The 19,323-nt window shown below is 38.0% G+C and overlaps 1 protein-coding gene across 1 annotated transcript in view; it reads left to right on the top strand.

Annotated features, from left to right (window-relative positions):
- The first annotated feature begins 1,582 nt into the window (after window positions 1-1,582).
- The window catches only part of LOC128659870 (gastrula zinc finger protein XlCGF26.1-like), a 296,170-nt gene continuing 278,429 nt past the window's right edge, over window positions 1,583-19,323 (top strand). The window contains exon 1 of the mRNA XM_053713449.1: window positions 1,583-1,678. The gene's annotated coding sequence lies outside the window, so the exon portion shown is untranslated. The remainder of the gene's footprint in view (window positions 1,679-19,323) is intronic.

Below are 19,323 nucleotides of genomic sequence, written 5' to 3'. Positions count from 1 at the left end.
CCCTTGAATTCCGATTGGCTGATAGGATTCTATCAGCCAATCGGAATTAAGGTAGGAAAAATCTGATTGGCTGATTCAATCAGCCAATCAGATTCAAGTTCAATCCGATTGGCTGATCCAATCAGCCAATCAGATTGACCTCGCATTCTATTGGCTGATCGGGACAGCCAATAGAATGTGAGGTCAATCTGATTGGCTGATTGGATCAGCCAATCGGATTGAACTTGAATCTGATTGGCTGATTCCATCAGCCAATCAGAATATTCCTACCTTAATTCCGATTGGCTGATAGAATCCTATCAGCCAATCGGAATTCAAGGGACGCCATCTTGGATGACGTCACTTAAAGGTACAGTCATTGAGTCGTCGGATCAAGAAAGAAGAGGATGCTCTGCGTCGGATGTCTCTTCAGGATGCTGCCGCTCCGCTCCGGATGGATGAACAGAGAAGATGCCGCCTGGATCAAGACTTCTGATGGATGGAAGACCTCCTCTTGCCCCGCTTGGATGAAGACTTCTGCTGGTCTGGATGTCCTCTTCTGCCCCATCGGATGAAGACTTCGGCCCGCTGGGTGAAGACACGGTAGGGAGATCTTCAGGGGGGTAGTGTTAGGTTTATTTAAGGGAGGTTTGGGTTAGAGTAGGGGTATGTGGGTGGTGGGTTGTAATGTGGGGGGGGGGGGTATTGTGTTTTTTTTTACAGGCAAAAGAGCTGTTTTCTTTGGGGCATGCCCCGCAAAAGGCCCTTTTAAGGGCTGGTAAGGTAATAGAGCTGCTAACTTTTGTAATTTAGTATAGGGTAGGGCATTTTTTTATTTTGGGGGCTTTGTTATTTTATTAGGGGGCTTAGATTAGGTGTAATTAGTTTAAAATTCTTGTAATTTTTTTTATTTTTTGTAATTTAGTGTTTCTTTTTTTGTACTTTAGTTTAGTTTATTTCATTGTATTTAATTGTAGGTACTTGTAGTTAATTTATTTAATGTATTTCATGATAGTGTAGTGTTAGGTTTAATTGTAACTTAGGTTAGGATTTATTTTACAGGTAATTTTGTAATTATTTTAACTAGGTAGCTATTAAACAGTACATATCTATTTAATAGCTATTGTACCTAGTTAAAATAAATACAAAGTTGCCTGTAAAATAAATATAAATCCTAAAATAGCTATAATGTAACTATTAGTTATATTGTAGCTATATTAGGGTTTATTTTACAGGTAAGTATTTAGTTTTAAATAGGATTCATTTATTTAATTAATTTAATGATAGTGTAGTGTTAGGTGTAATTGTAACTTAGGTTAGGATTTATTTTACAGGTAAATTTGTATTTATTTTAGCTAGGTAGTTATTAAATAGTTATTAACTATTTAATAACTATTGAACCTAGTTAAAATAAATACAAAGTTGCCTGTAAAATAAATATAAATCCTAAAATAGCTACAATGTAACTATTAGTTGTAGCTATATTAATAGCTAGTAGGGGGCTTAGATTAGGTGTAATTAGTTTAAAATTATTGTAATATTTTATTATTTTTGGTAATTTAGTGTTTGTTTGTTTTTTGGTACTTTTCTGATGGATGGAAGACATCTTCTTGCCCCGCTTGGATGAAGACTTCTGCCGGTCTGGATGTCCTCTTCTGCCCCATCGGATGAAGACTTCGGCCCGCTGGGTGAAGACACGGTAGGGAGATCTTCAGGGGGGTAGTGTTAGGTTTATTTAAGGGGGGTTTGGGTTAGAGTAGGGGTATGTGGGTGGTGGGTTGTAATGTGGGGGGGGGGGTATTGTGTTTTTTTTTACAGGCAAAAGAGCTGTTTTCTTTGGGGCATGCCCCGCAAAAGGCCCTTTTAAGGGCTGGTAAGGTAATAGAGCTGTTAACTTTTGTAATTTAGTATAGGGTAGGGCATTTGTTTTTATTTTGGGGGGCTTTGTTATTTTATTAGGGGGCTTAGATTAGGTGTAATTAGTTTAAAATTCTTGTAATATTTTTTTATTTTTTGTAATTTAGTGGGGGGTTTTTTGTACTTTAGTTTAGTTTATTTAATTGTAGGTACTTGTAGTTAATTTATTTAATGATAGTGTAGTGTTAGGTTTAATTGTAACTTAGGTTAGGATTTATTTTACAGGTAATTTTGTAATTATTTTAACTAGGTAGCTATTAATTAGTCAATAACTATTTAATAGCTATTGTACCTAGTTAAAATAAATACAAAGTTGCCTGTAAAATAAATATAAATGCTAAAATAGCTACAATGTAACTATTAGTTATATTGCAGCTATATTAGGGTTTATTTTACAGGTAAGTATTTAGTTTTAAATAGGATTCATTTATTTAATTTATTTAATGATAGTGTAGTGTTAGGTGTAATTGTATTGTGTTTTTTTTTGCAGGCAAAAGAGCTGTTTTCTTTGGGGCATGCCCCGCAAAAGGCCCTTTTAAGGGTTGGTAAGGTAATAGAGCTGTTAACTTTTGTAATTTAGTATAGGGTAGGGCATTTTTTTTATTTTGGGGGGCTTTGTTATTTTATTAGGGGGCTTAGATTAGGTGTAATTAGTTTAAAATTCTTGTAATATTTTTTTATTTTTTGTAATTTAGTGTTTTGTTTTTTTTGTAATTTAGTGTTTTTTTTTGTACTTTAGTTTATTTAATTGTAGATAATTGTAGGTACTTGTAGTTAATTTATTTAATGATAGTGTAGTGTTAGGTTTAATTGTAACTTAGGTTAGGATTTATTTTACAGGTAATTTTGTAATTATTTTAACTAGGTAGCTATTAATTAGTCAATAACTATTTAATAGCTATTGTACCTAGTTAAAATAAATACAAAGTTGCCTGTAAAATAAATATAAATGCTAAAATAGCTACAATGTAACTATTAGTTATATTGCAGCTATATTAGGGTTTATTTTACAGGTAAGTATTTAGTTTTAAATAGGGTTCATTTATTTAACTATAGTAAATTTATTTCGTTTTATTTAAATTATATTTATGTTAGGGGGGTGTTAGGGTTAGGGTTAGACTTAGGTTTAGGGGTTAATAACCTTATTATAGTAGCAGCGACGCTGGGGGCGGGAGATTAGGGGTTAATAATTGTAGGTAGGTGGCGGCGATGTTAGGGAGGGCAGATTAGGGGTTAATAAAATGTATTATAGTGTTTGCGAGGCGGGAGTGCGGCGGTTTAGGGGTTAATACGTTTATTATAGTGGCGGCGATTTGCGGACGGCAGATTAGGGGTTAATACTTGTAGTTAGATTGCGGCGACGTTGGGGGGGGCAGATTAGGGGTTAATAACTATAATGTAGGGGTCGGCGGTGTTAGGGACAGCAGATTAGGGGTTAATAGCTATAATGTAGGCGGCGGCGATATCGGGTCGGCAGATTAGGGGTTAATACTTGTAGTTAGATTGCGGCGACGTTGGGGGGGGGCAGATTAGGGGTTAATAACTATAATGTAGGGGTCGGCGGTGTTAGGGACAGCAGATTAGGGGTTAATAGCTATAATGTAGGCGGCGGCGATATCGGGTCGGCAGATTAGGGGTTAATACTTGTAGTTAGATTGCGGCGACGTTGGGGGGGGGCAGATTAGGGGTTAATAACTATAATGTAGGGGTCGGCGGTGTTAGGGACAGCAGATTAGGGGTTAATAGTTATAATGTAGGTGGCGGCGATATTCGGTCGGCAGATTAGGGGTTAATAAAATAATGCAGGTGTCAGCGATAGCGGGGGCGGCAGATTAGGGGTTAATAAGTGTCAGATTAGGGGTGTTTAGAGACTCGGGGTACATGTTAGGGTGTTAGGTGCAGACTTAGTGTTTCCCCATCGGAAACAATCGAGCTGCAGTGTTAGTTTTTTTTTCAGCCGAAACTCCCATTGTTTCCTATGGGGAAATGCCGAATTTTACTGAGCTAATTCGGATTTATTCAGAGATACGGCAGCTATTTCGGATTCATTCGGTAGATTCGGAAGTATTTTAATTCGGAAATCCGAATCAATCTGAATCTCCGAATTTACCGAATTTTCCGAATTTCCAAATAAATCCGAAACGAACCGCACATGTCTACCTAACACTACACTATCAATAAATAAATTAAATACAATTCCTACAAATAAATACAATGAAATAAACTAACTAAAGTACAAAAAAGAAAAAAGAACTAAGTTACAAAAAATAAAAAAATATTTACAAACATTAGAAATATATTACAACAATTTTAAACTAATTACACCTACTCTAAGCCCCCTAATAAAATAACAAAGCCCCCCAAAATAAAAAAATGCCCTACCCTATTCTAAATTACTAAAGTTCAAAGCTCTTTTACCTTACCAGCCCTGAACAGGGCCCTTTGCGGGGCATGCCCCAAGAAGTTCAGCTCTTTTGCCTGTAAAAAAAAACATACAATACCCCCCCCCAACATTACAACCCACCACCCACATACCCCTAATCTAACCCAAACCCCCCTTAAATAAACCTAACACTAAGCCCCTGAAGATCTCCCTACCTTGAGTCGTCTTCACCCAGCCGAGCCAAATTCTTCATCCAAGCGGAGCAAGAAGAGGTCCTCCATCCGGTAGAAGTCTTCATCCAAGCGGGGCAGAAGAGGTCTTCCATCCGATTGAAGTCTTCATCAAAGCGGAATCTTCTATCGTCATCCATCCGGAGCGGAGCGGCAGCATCCTGAAGACCTCCGACGCGGAACATCCATCCTGGCCGACGACTGAACGACGAATGACGGTTCCTTTAAATGACGTCATCCAAGATGGCGTCCCTCGAATTCCGATTGGCTGATAGGATTCTATCAGCCAATCGGAATTAAGGTAGGAATATTCTGATTGGCTGATGGAATCAGCCAATCAGAATCAAGTTCAATCCGATTGGCTGATCCAATCAGCCAATCAGATTGAGCTCGCATTCTATTGGCTGATCTGGGTACATAAGGATAAAGTAGGTTGCGGCGCTTTGCGGTCGGCAGATTAGGGGTTAATTATTGTAGGTAGCTGGCGGGGTTGGCGGTGTTAGGGGCAGCAGATTAGGGGTACATAAGTATAACGTAGGTGGCGGTCGGCAGATTAGGGGTTAAAAAAATTTAATCGAGTGGCGGCGATGTGGGGGGACCTCGGTTTAGGGGTACATAGGTAGTTTATGGGTGTTAGTGTACTTTAGAGCACAGTAGTTAAGAGCTTTATAAACCGGCGTTAGCCCAGAAAGCGCTTAACTACTGACTTTTTTCTGCGGCTGGAGTTTTGTCGTTAGAGGTCTAAAAATCACTCCAGCCACGACTCTAAATACCGGCGTTAGAAAAATCCCATTGAAAAGATAGGATACGCAATTTACGTAAGGGGATCTGCGGTATGGAAAAGTCGCGGCTGAAAAGTGAGCGTTAGACCCTTTAATGACTGGCTCTAAATACCGGCGGTAGCCTAAAACCAGCGTTAGGAGCCTCTAACGCTGGTTTTCACGGCTACTGCCCAACTCTAAATCTAGGCCTTAATGTTTTACAAACATCAATTTTTCTGGCCGCTGCTACAGCAGTGGCTACAACAATACCCAATTTTTCAGTCATTTGTACATGCCTAATTTTTATGGCCTCTGCTGCTGCTCTGTGGGTACAAAACTCAAAGCAAAAAATAAGGCACATAACAGTGATTAAACTGTTAAGAATAGTACAACTTAACACACCACTCATATCTGGTGGACCATTAAATTGCACGCGCAGTGCCCCAAATTTGAAGGAGGAGGACCGACCAAGCATCTTTATCCGTCTCTTGGTTGCTCTAAATTATCTCCGGGTTCCATCTATGCCATACCTGTACTCTATTGTGCAAAAGGGTGGCATATGTGGTGTTTCATGCTGTTGTGCCTGTTGCGGGTCGTGGCCCATGGTATAAAAAGGCTGAAGGAGAACGACCTGTAATGGGTGTCCAAGCACATTTTTTGTAAAATGTTCCCGGTTCCTCTCAATTATCTCCGGGTTCCTCAAATCAATGCCATACCTGTACTCGATTGTGCAAAAGGATGGCATATGTGGTGTTTCATGCTGTTGTGCCTGTTGAAAGGGTGAAGGAGAACAAAGTGTACTGGTTGTCCAAGCATCTTTTTCCATCTCCCGGTTCCTAAAAATTCTCTCCGGGTTTCTAAAATGGATGCCATACCTGTACTCTATTGTGCAAAAGGATGGCATACGTGGTGTCTCCTGCAGTTGTTTCTGTTGAGGGTGCTGGACCCTCTTATAAAAAGGCTGAAGGAGAACGACCTGTACTGGGTTTCCAAGCATGGTTTTTTGGCCAATTTCATGTTTCCAAAAAATTATCTCTGGGTTTCTAAAATCAATGCCGTACCTGTACTCTATTGTTCAAAAGGATGCAAAATGTCCGCTTTCCAGCTGTTGTTTCTGTTGAGGGTCCTGGACCCTCTTATAAAAAGGCTGAAGGAGAAAGAAGTGTATTGGGTGTCCAATCATTTTTTTGGTTCAATTTCCCGGTTCATAAACATTATCTCTGGGTTTCTAAAATCAATGCTGTACCTGTACTCTATTGTTCAAAAGGATGCCATATGTCCTCTTTCCTGCTGTTGTTTTTGTTGAGGGTCCTCGACCCTCTTTTAAAAAGGCTGAAGTAGAAAGAAGTGTACTGGGTGTCCAATCATTTTTTTGGTTCAATTTCCCGGTTCCAACAAATTATCTCCGGGTTTCTAAAATCAATGCCTTACCTGTACTCTATTGTTCAAAAGGATGCCATATGTCCTCTTTCCTGCTGTTGTTTCTGTTGAGGGTCCTGGACCCTCTTATTAAAAGACCGAAGGAGAAAGAAGTTTACTGGGTGTCCAATCAATGTTTTTTTCTATTTCCCGTTTCCTAAAAATTATCTCTGGGTTTCTAAAATCAATGCTTTACCTGTACTCTATTGTTCAAAAGGATGCCATATGTCCTCTTTCCTGCTGCTGTTTTTGTTGAGGGTCCTGGACCCTCTTATAAAAAGGCCAAAGGAGAAAGAAGTGTACTGGGTGTCCAATCAATGTTTTTTTCTATTTCCCGTTTCCTAAAAATTATCTCTGGGTTTCTAAAATCAATGCTGTACCTGTACTCTATTGTTCAAAAGGATGCCATATGTCCTCTTTCCTGCTGTTGTTTCTGCTGAGGGTCCTGAACCCTCTTATAAAAAGGCTGAAGTAGAAAAAAGTGTACCTGGTGTCCATCCAATCATTTTTTTGGTTCAATTTCCCGGTTCCAACAAATTATCTCCGGGTTTCTAAAATCAATGCTGTACCTGTACTCTATTGTTCAAAAGGATGCCATATGTCCTCTTTCCTGCTGTTGTTTCATATGAGGGTCCTGGAGCCTCTTATAAAAAGGCTGAAGTAGAAAGAAGTGTACTGGGTGTCCAATCATTTTTTTTGGTTCAATTTCCCGGTTGCAACAAATTATCTCCGGGTTTCTAAAATCAATGCCTTACCTGTAATCTATTGTTCAAAAGGATGCCATATATCCTCTTTCCTGCTGTTGTTTCTGTTGAGGGTCCTGGACCCTCTTATAAAAAGGCCGAAGGAGAACGACCTGTACTGTACTGGGTGTCCAAGCATGGTTTTTAGTTCAATTTCATGGTTCCTAAAAAATATCTCTGTGTAACTAAAATCAATGCCATACCTGTACTCTATTGTTCAAAAGGATGGCATATGTGGTGTTTCATTCTGTTGTGGCTGTTGAGGGTCGTGGGCCATCATATAAAACAGCTGAAGGAGAACGACCTGTACTGCCTTGCTGCTCCTTTTAGGCAGGCCAGCCCTTTGCATACATGCCCACAGACTCTGTAACGGATGCCTCTTTTAGGGAGAGGTGCAGCCATAATGCAGGGTCAGAACCTCTGCCTGCAACTGGTATACTCGATTTTGCGAAAGGAAGTAACCTTACAATGGTTCCCTGACTGCACATCTTGTTGTTATATTTTGTTGAGGGTAATCATGATGGCCATGTAGACCACCCCCAAGAAGCCTTGAAGTAACAGGGATGAAAGTGCTAAGAATAGTACTACTTTAAACAACCGATTTAGCCATGGGTCTTAGTCCAAGACCGCATGGCTTTTTTTTGGGTTGGGTGCGGCTAATCATGAAGGCCATATAGACCTCCCACCATTCGGTGTTGTATCAGGTATTAAACTAATAAGAACAGTACTACCAAAATACAGCCAATTAACGGGCTATCAAGAGCCAAGGTTTTATTGTTGTATTTTGTTAGAATAATCATGATGGCCATGTAGACCACCCCCGAGAGGCCTGGAAGTAACAGGGATGAAAGTGCTAAGAATAGTACTACTTTAAACAACCGAGTTAGCCATGGGTCTTAGTCCAAGACCGCATGGCTTTTTTTTGGGTTGGGTGCGGCTAATCATGCAGGCCATATAAACCTCCCACCATTCGGTGTTGTAACAGGTATTAAACTAATAACAACAGTACTACTTAACACAACCTAGTTACCATGGGTCCCAGAGCATATGTTTTATTATTATATTTGGTAAGGGTAATCATGCAGGCCATATAGACCTCCCACCATTCGGTGTTGTATCAGGTATTAAACTAATAAGAACAGTACTACCAAAATACAGCCAATTAACGGGCTATCAAGAGCCAAGGTTTTATAGTTGTATTTTGTTAGGATAATCATGATGGCCATGTAGACCACCCCCGAGAGGCCTGGAAGTAACAGGGATGAAAGTGCTAAGAATAGTACTACTTTAAACAACCGAGTTAGCCATGGGTCTTAGTCCAAGACCGCATGGCTTTTTTTTGGGTTGGGTGCGGCTAATCATGCAGGCCATATAGACCTCCCACCATTCGGTGTTGTATCAGGTATTAAACTAATAAGAACAGTACTACCAAAATACAGCCAATTAACGGGCTATCAAGAGCCAAGGTTTTATTGTTGTATTTTGTTAGGATAATCATGATGGCCATGTAGACCACCCCCGAGAGGCCTGGAAGTAACAGGGATGAAAGTGCTAAGAATAGTACTACTTTAAACAACTGTGTTAGCCATGGGTCTTAGTCCAAGACCGCATGGCTTTTTTTTGGGTTGGGTGCGGCTAATCATGCAGGCCATATACACCTCCCACCATTTGGTGTTGTAACAGGTATTAAACTAATAACAACAGTACTACTTAACACAAACTTACCATGGGTCCCAGAGCATATGTCTTTTTATTATATTTTGTTAGGGTAATCATGCAGGCCATATAGACCTCCCCCGATAGGGTGAGTAACACGTATTAAAATGCTAAGAAGAGTACTACTTAACACAACCTAGTTACCATGGGTCCCAGCCCGCATGTCTTGTTATTATATTTTATAAGGGTAATCATGCAGGCCATATAGACCTCCCCCGATAGGGTGAGTAACAGGTATTAAAATGCTAAGGACAGTACTACTTAACACAACATAGTTACCATGGGTCCCAGAACGCATGTCTTGTTATTATATTTTGTTAGGGTAATCATGCAGGCCATATAGACCTCCCCCGATAGGGTGAGTAACAGGTATTAAAATGCTAAGGACAGTACTACTTAACACAACCTAGTTACCATGGGTCCCAGAGCATATGTCTTGTTATTATATTTTGTAAGGGTAATCAAGAAGGCCATATAGACCTCCCCCGATAGGGTGAGTAACAGGTATTAAAATGCTAAGAACAGTACTACTTAACACAACCTTACCATGGGTCCCAGAGCATATGTCTTATTATTATATTTTGTTAGGGTAATCATTCAGGCCATATAGACCTCCCCCGATAGGGTGAGTAACAGGTATTAAAATGCTAAGAAGAGTACTACTTAACACAACCTAGTTACCATGGGTCCCAGACTGCATGTCTTGTTATTATATTTTGTTAGGGTAATCATGCAGGCCATATAGACCTCCCCCGATAGGGTGAGTAACAGGCATTAAAATGCTAAGAACAGTACTACTTAACACAACCTTACCATGGGTCCCAGAGCATATGTCTTATTATTATATTTTGTTAGGGTAATCATTCAGGCCATATAGACCTCCCCCGATAGGGTGAGTAACAGGCATTAAAATGCTAAGAACAGTACTACTTAACACAACCTTACCATGGGTCCCAGACCCAGAGCAGATATCTTATTATATTTTACTGGAGCAAAAAGGGAAAGAATACACTTGAAAGCACTCACAGGTCACTTATTGAGTAATATTGATGTGAGGAAATCAAAAATGAAATCCAAGGTTTGAGGATACACAAACTTAGCTATAATTAAAATTTAACTTTTATTGGGGTCTAAAAATAAAATAGGAAAAACTTTAAAAACACTCTTAGGTACCGATTGTAGTCTGCTTGGCTTAGCGTGACAATGTCACGTGATACTTAGAATTCTTCAACAGACACTCTTATGTGCAATTTGTGTTGCAGTTGATTTACCTGCTTATATTCAGTTAACTAAACGTGTATGTTTACACTAATAATGAGTATAGATTCTATGCAGGTATAATATATAGAGTATCTTTGATTGAAAGTCTCTAGTGGTGAGAAAGTAGTTAGTATGTTCGTAAAAAACTTAAGTTCAAATAATATTGTAGTAACATTTACTGGTATTGCCACCTTTGTCTTCAACAATACCTAAAAGTTATATTCATGGAGTGATGGCTGGATTATCAACCTATCTCACTTGAGCAGTTATGCTGCAGATACGTTCTGACTGAATAAGTTTAGTAAAGAACTAAATCTTTCACATGTTCAAATAGCAGATTCTGAGTATGGTATTGATTTGCTTGCTCAGTTGTATAAGAGGTTAGCTATGTCTCTAGACCCACACACATGCGTGTCACAGTCTAAATATTTCTCATATACTCTGTAATGTGTCAGTAATTCATCAAAGTATTTGTGCATTAGAGTGTGCCGACATCTGCTGCTTTCTGTGTGTAATATACTTATATATACCTCAGATTAAGCAAAACCGTTTTTCGTTAAGTTAGATGTATTACCAGCTTTGACCATCTACAGATTATACAAGGGCAGTTTTTAAGTATAATGTTTATTTGCTCAGTTGTCTGAGAGGTTAACTGTGTCTCTGTTCCCACACACATACGTATTTCAGTCTGAATATTTAGTAATAATACAGTTTCTCGAATACACTGTTATATAGTAATAATTCACAAGACTGTTTGTGTATTGGCCTGTGCTGATGTCGGCTGCTTTATGAATGTAATAGATTTGTCTATATCTCCATTTAGACAGAACCGATCTCCATTCAGTTCGGTATACTAACAGCTGTGACCATCTGCAAATCTAAAAAGGCAGATTCTGAATATAATACTTATTTGCCTGCTCAATTATATAAGAGGTTAGCTGTGTCTGTATTTACACACACCCGTGTATCATAGTTTAAATATTTAACAATGTTGCAATGACTCAAATGCACAGTTGTGTGACCGTAATTCACAAGACTGTTTGTGCATTAGCGTGTGCCGACATTTGCTACTTTTTGTATATGATATGTTTATGTATACCTCAATTATGAACACAAACGTTTGCGTGAGGTTAGGTATACTTACTATACTAACAGCTGTAACCGTTACCTGCCTGAAAGAGTAATATGCTCTCAAGCGTTCTCAAGCACTAGGTTAGTTAATAAAACATAATTGCCAGTGTCACTTTGCTAGCCAGATAAATGTTGATATTTGAGCATTAATAGCCATCAGTAGAGTCTGGATAGATACAGTGAAAAGACTACAGTAATTGAATCGGTAGCTTAAGGCTTACTAAAAACACAGGAGCTCCTAGGACTCCTCACCATTGCCCTAACGTCCCTGACATGTTTCGCCATGTAACGTGGCTTTTTCAAAGGTGAACAAAGGTGTAGTCTACAGACTACAGTGCGGCGCGTTCACCTTTGAAAAAGCCACGTTACGTGGCGAAACATGTCAGGGACGTTAGGGCAATGGTGAGGAGTCCTAGGAGCTCCTGTGTTTTTAGTAAGCCTTAAGCTACCGATTCAATTACTGTAGTCTTTTCACTGTATCTATCCAGACTCTACTGATGGCTATTAATGCTCAAATATCAACATTTATCTGGCTAGCAAAGTGACACTGGCAATTATGTTTTATTAACTAACCTAGTGCTTGAGAACGCTTGAGAGCATATTACTCTTTCAGGCAGGTAACGGTTACAGCTGTTAGTATAGTAAGTATACCTAACCTCACGCAAACGTTTGTGTTCATAATTGAGGTATACATAAACATATCATATACAAAAAGTAGCAAATGTCGGCACACGCTAATGCACAAACAGTCTTGTGAATTACGGTCACACAACTGTGCATTTGAGTCATTGCAACATTGTTAAATATTTAAACTATGATACACGGGTGTGTGTAAATACAGACACAGCTAACCTCTTATATAATTGAGCAGGCAAATAAGTATTATATTCAGAATCTGCCTTTTTAGATTTGCAGATGGTCACAGCTGTTAGTATACCGAACTGAATGGAGATCGGTTCTGTCTAAATGGAGATATAGACAAATCTATTACATTCATAAAGCAGCCGACATCAGCACAGGCCAATACACAAACAGTCTTGTGAATTATTACTATATAACAGTGTATTCGAGAAACTGTATTATTACTAAATATTCAGACTGAAATACGTATGTGTGTGGGAACAGAGACACAGTTAACCTCTCAGACAACTGAGCAAATAAACATTATACTTAAAAACTGCCCTTGTATAATCTGTAGATGGTCAAAGCTGGTAATACATCTAACTTAACGAAAAACGGTTTTGCTTAATCTGAGGTATATATAAGTATATTACACACAGAAAGCAGCGGATGTCGGCACACTCTAATGCACAAATACTTTGATGAATTACTGACACATTACAGAGTATATGAGAAATATTTAGACTGTGACACGCATGTGTGTGGGTCTAGAGACATAGCTAACCTCTTATACAACTGAGCAAGCAAATCAATACCATACTCAGAATCTGCTATTTGAACATGTGAAAGATTTAGTTCTTTACTAAACTTATTCAGTCAGAACGTATCTGCAGCATAACTGCTCAAGTGAGATAGGTTGATAATCCAGCCATCACTCCATGAATATAACTTTTAGGTATTGTTGAAGACAAAGGTGGCAATACCAGTAAATGTTACTACAATATTATTTGAACTTAAGTTTTTTACGAACATACTAACTACTTTCTCACCACTAGAGACTTTCAATCAAAGATACTCTATATATTATACCTGCATAGAATCTATACTCATTATTAGTGTAAACATACACGTTTAGTTAACTGAATATAAGCAGGTAAATCAACTGCAACACAAATTGCACATAAGAGTGTCTGTTGAAGAATTCTAAGTATCACGTGACATTGTCACGCTAAGCCAAGCAGACTACAATCGGTACCTAAGAGTGTTTTTAAAGTTTTTCCTATTTTATTTTTAGACCCCAATAAAAGTTAAATTTTAATTATAGCTAAGTTTGTGTATCCTCAAACCTTGGATTTCATTTTTGATTTCCTCACATCAATATTACTCAATAAGTGACCTGTGAGTGCTTTCAAGTGTATTCTTTCCCTTTTTGCTCCAGTAATCAATGTTATACACATAGCACCAAACTTAGCCATTTAGTTGGCTGACAACACATAAGGCCTTACAAGTTGGCCAGATATTAAATAAATCAGGTCCTATATATACCTGTAGTGCCATTGGTAACTTTTTTCATAAAATCTTATTATATTTTGTATGGGTAATCATGCAGGCAATATAGACCTCCCCCGATAGGGGGAGTTACAGAGATTAAAGTGCTAAGAATAGTACTACATAAAACACAACCTAGTTACCATGGGTCCCAGACCGCATGTCTTATTATTATATTTTGTCAGGGTAATCAGGCAGGCCATATAGACCTCCCCCGATAGGGGGGGTAACAGGGATTAAAGTGCTAAGAAAAGTACTAATTAACACAAGCTAGTTACCATGGGTCCAACACCGCGTGTCTTGTTGTTATACTTTGTCAGGGTAATCATGCAGGCCATATACACCTCCCATGATAGGGGGAGTTACAGGGATTAAAGTGCTAAGAATAGTACTACTTAACACAACCTAGTTACCATGGGTCTCAGACCGCATGTTTAATTATTATACTTTGTCAGGGTAGTTATATATTTAACAAATCGATCTAATTCTCTTCTATCGATTCTATCTAACTATCAATCTATGTATATCTATCTATCCTATCTATCTTCTGTCCAGACTGTTTGGAGACAGCCACTTGTGTTTTGGACAAATTTGAAGTAGGAGGACAGGCCAATCACAGGGATTAAACTGCGAAGAATAGTAATACGTAAGAAAACCTAGTTATACCAGTACCACCATGGGTCCCAGACCGCATGTTTTGTTGTTATACTTTGTCAGGGTAATCATGCAGGCCATATAGACCTCCCTTGATAGGGGAAGTAACAGGGGTTAAAGTGCAAAGAATAGTACAATTTAACACAACCTAGTTAACATTAACAGTGGTTCCCAGACCGCATGTCTTGTTATTAGATTTTGCCAGGATAATCAGCCAGGCAATATAGACCGCCCCCGATAGGGGAAGGAACAGGGATTAAAGTGCTAAGAATAGTAAAAATCAACACAACCTAGTTAACAGTCTTTCACAGACCGCATGTCTTGTTTTTATATTTTGCCAGGATAATCAGGCACGCCATATAGACCTCCCCCGATAGGGGGAGTAACAGGGATTAAAGTGCTAAGAATAGTACTACTTAACACAACCTAGTTACCATGGGTCCATGACCGCATGTTTTCTTATTATACTTTGTCAGGGTAATCATGCAGGCCATATATACCTCCCTTGATAGGGGGAGTAACAGGGATTACAGTTCTAAGAATAGTACTACTTAACACAACCTAGTTACCATGGGTCCCAGACCAGATGTTTTGTTGTTATACTTTGTCAGGGTAATCATGCAGGCCATATAGAACTCCACCGAAAGGGGGAGTAAGAGGGATTAAAGTGCTAAGAAAAGTTTTACTTAACACAACCTAATTACCATGGGTCCCAGACCGTGTGTCTTGTTGTTATACTTTGTCAGGGTAATCATACACGCCATATAGACCTCCACCGATAGGAGGAGTTACAGGGCTGAAAGTGCTAAGAATAGTACTACTTAACACAACCTACTTACCATGGGTCCAAGACCGCATGTTTAATTATTATACTTTGTCAGGGTAATTATATATCTAACAAATCTATCTATTCCTCTTCTATCGATTCTATCTAACTATCAATCTATGTATATCTATCCTATCTATCTATCTATCTATCATCTATCTATCTATCTTCTGTCCGGACTGTTTTGAGACAGCCACTTGTGTTTTGGACAAATTTGAAGTAGGAGGACAGACCAATAATCTTCTTCCATCTCCAAAAATGAAGGCCATATAGACCTCCCCCGATAGGGGGAGTAACATGTTGTAGTAAACTGCTAAGAATAGTACTACTTAACACACCACGGGTCACAGACCGCATGTCTTATTGTTATACTCTGTCAGGGAAATTATATATCTATCAAATCTATCTATCTATCAAATCGATCTAACTATCAAACATATCTATCAAATGTAGATTGCATCTATTGATCGATGTAATTCATATCTATAAAATGTATATTACATATTTTGGTTGATGTAATTTGTATCTATCAAATGTATATTGCATCTTTGGATTGATAACATTCATATCTATCAAATGGATATTGCATCTATTGATCGATGTAATTCGTATCTATCAAATGTATATTGCATCTATTGATCTATATAATTTGTATCGATCATATGTATATTGCATCGATTGAGCTATGTAATCTATGTATCTATCTATCAAATCTATCTATCTCGTGGTTGTGCAAATGGACTGTTTGCGGTTGTTTGCGGTGCGTTACACTTGGAGTTTGCTCTGTCACTGTGAAGCGGCCATAACCCTTACACTACCTGATAGATACGACATCATAACTGATGTTTTAAAGCACGTTATTGCAAACAATTTGGGAATGTTAGGTGATTTAGGCCCTTTATGGGTTAAAAGCAGACTCTGCATCAACTATGTAATTTTTCATGGGAGTTTTTGCCAGGGATCCCCCTCCAGCATGCCACAGTCCCGGTGTTAGTCCCCTTGAAACAACTTTTCCATCACTATTGTGGCCAGAAAGAGTCCTTGTAGGTTTTATAGTTCGCCTGCCTATTGAAGTCAATGGAAATGCAATGGAAATTTTTAAGATTGCGACATCACTACTTATTAAATCACACTATAAAGCCTGGGTACATTTACACACACATATGTACTTAATAAAGCACACTATAAAGCCTGGCTACATTAACACACAAATGTACTTATTAAAGCACACTTTAAGGCCTGGGTACATTTACACACAGATGTACTTATTAAATCACACTATAAAGCCTGGGTACATTTACACACAGATATGTACTTATTAAATCACACTATAAAACCTGGGTACATTTACACACAGATGTGTACTTATTAAATCACACTATAAAGCCTGAATATATTTACACACAGATGTGTACTTATTAAATCAGACTATAAGCCTGAATACATTTACACACAGATGTGTACTTATTAAATCACACTATAAAGCCTGGGTACATTTACACACAGATGTACTTATTAAATCACGCTATAAAGCCTGGGTACATTTACACACAGATGTACTTATTAAATCACACTATAAAGCCTGGGTACATTTACACACAGATGTACTTATTAAATCACACTATAAAGCCTGGATACATTTACACACAGATGTACTTATTAAATCACACTATAAAACCTGGGTACATTTACACACAGATATGTACTTATTAAATCACACTATAAAGCCTGGATACATTTACACACATATGTACTTATTAAATCACACTATAAAGCCTGGGTACATTTACACACAGATGTACTTATTAAATCACGCTATAAAGCCTGGGTACATTTACACACAGATGTACTTATTAAATCACACTATAAAGCCTGGGTACATTTACACACAGATGTACTTATTAAATCACACTATAAAGCCTGGATACATTTACACACAGATGTACTTATTAAATCACACTATAAAACCTGGGTACATTTACACACAGATATGTACTTATTAAATCACACTATAAAGCCTGGATACATTTACACACATATGTACTTATTAAATCACACTATAAAGCCTGGGTACATTTACACACAGATGTACTTATTAAATCACACTATAAAGCCTGGTTACATTTACACACAGATGTACTTATTAAATCACACTATAAAACCTGGGTACATTTACACACAGATGTGTACTTATTAAATCACACTATAAAGCCTGGGTACATTTACACAAAGATGTACTTATTAAAGCACACTCTAAAGCCTGGGTACATTTACACACAGATGTGTACTTATTAAATCACACTATAAAGCCTGGGTACATTTACACACAGATGTACTTATTAAATCACACTATAAAGCCTGGGTACATTTACACACAGATATGCACTTATTAAAGCACACTCTAAAGCCTGGGTACATTTACACACAGTGTACTTATTAAATCAGACTATAAAGCCTGAATACATTTACACACATATATATATACTTATTAAATCACGCTATAAAGCCTGGGTACATTTACACACAGATGTACTTATTAAATCACACTATAAAGCCTGGGTACATTTACACACAGATGTACTTATTAAATCACGCTATAAAGCCTGGGTACATTTACACACAGATGTACTTATTAAATCACACTATAAAGCCTGGGTACATTTACACACAGATGTACTTATTAAATCACACTATAAAGCCTGGGTACATTTACACACAGATGTACTTATTAAATCACACTACAAAGCCTGGGTACATTTACACACAGATGTACTTATTAAATCACACTATAAAGCCTGGGTACATTTACACACAGATATGTACTTAATAAAGCACACTATAAAGCCTGGGTACATTTACACACAGATGTACTTATTAAATCACACTTTAACCCCTTAATGACCACAGCACTTTTCCATTTTCTGTCCATTTGGGACCAAGGCTATTTTTACATTTTTGCGGTGTTTGTGTTTAGCTGTAATTTTCCTCTTGCTCATTTACTGTACCCACACATATTATATACCGTTTTTCTCGCCATTAAATGGACTTTCTAAATATACCATTATTTTCATCATATCTTATAATTTACTATAAAAAAAATTATAAAATATGAGGAAAAATGGAAAAAAACACACTTTTTCTAACTTTGACCCCCAAAATCTGTTACATATCTACAACCACCAAAAAACACCCATGCTAAATAGTTTCTAAATTTTGTCCTGAGTTTAGAAATACTCAATGTTTACATGTTCTTTGCTTTTTTTGCAAGTTATAGGGCAATAAATACAAGTAGCACTTTGCTATTTCCAAACCAATTGTTTTCAAAATTAGCGCTAGTTACATCGGAACACTGATATCTGTCAGGAATCCCTGAATAGCCATTGACATGTATATATATTTTTTTTAGTAGACATCCCAAAGTATTGATCTAGGCCAATTTTGGTATATTTCATACCACCATTTCACCGCCAAATGCGATCAAATACAAAAAATTGTTCACTTTTTCACAAATTTTTTCACAAACTTTCGGTTTCTCACTGAAATTATTTACAAACAGCTTGTGCAATTATGGCATAAATGGTTGTAAATTCTTCTCTGGGATCCCCTTTGTTCAGAAATAGCAGGCATATATGGCTTTGGCGTTGCTTTTTGGCAATTAGAAGGCCGCTAAATGCCACTGCGCACCACACGTGTATTATGCCCAGCAGTTAAGGGATTAATTAGGGAGCTTTTAGGGAGCTTGTAGGGTTAATTTTAGCTTTAGTGTAGTGTAGTAGACGACCCCAAGTATTGATCTAGGCCCATTTTGGTATATTTCATGCCACCATTTCACCGCCAAATGCGATCAAATTAAAAAAAAACGTTAAATTTTTCACAATTTTAGGTTTCTCACTGAAATCATTTACAAACAGCGTGTGCAATTATGGCACAAATGGTTGTAAATGCTTCTCTGGGATCCCCTTTGTTCAGAAATAGCAGACATATATGACTTTGGCGTTGCTTTCTGGTAATTAGAAGGCCGCTAAATGCTGCTGCGCCTCACACGTGTATTATGGCTAGCAGTGAAGGGGTTAATTAGGGAGTTTGTAGGGAGCTTGCAGGGTTAATTTTAGCTTTAGTGTAGAGATCAGCCTCC

Source organism: Bombina bombina, chromosome 5, assembly GCF_027579735.1.
Source record: "Bombina bombina isolate aBomBom1 chromosome 5, aBomBom1.pri, whole genome shotgun sequence".
Lineage (NCBI taxonomy): Eukaryota > Metazoa > Chordata > Amphibia > Anura > Bombinatoridae > Bombina > Bombina bombina.
Note: the sequence above shows the minus strand (reverse complement) of the source record. Positions and strands in the feature narration are given on the sequence as shown.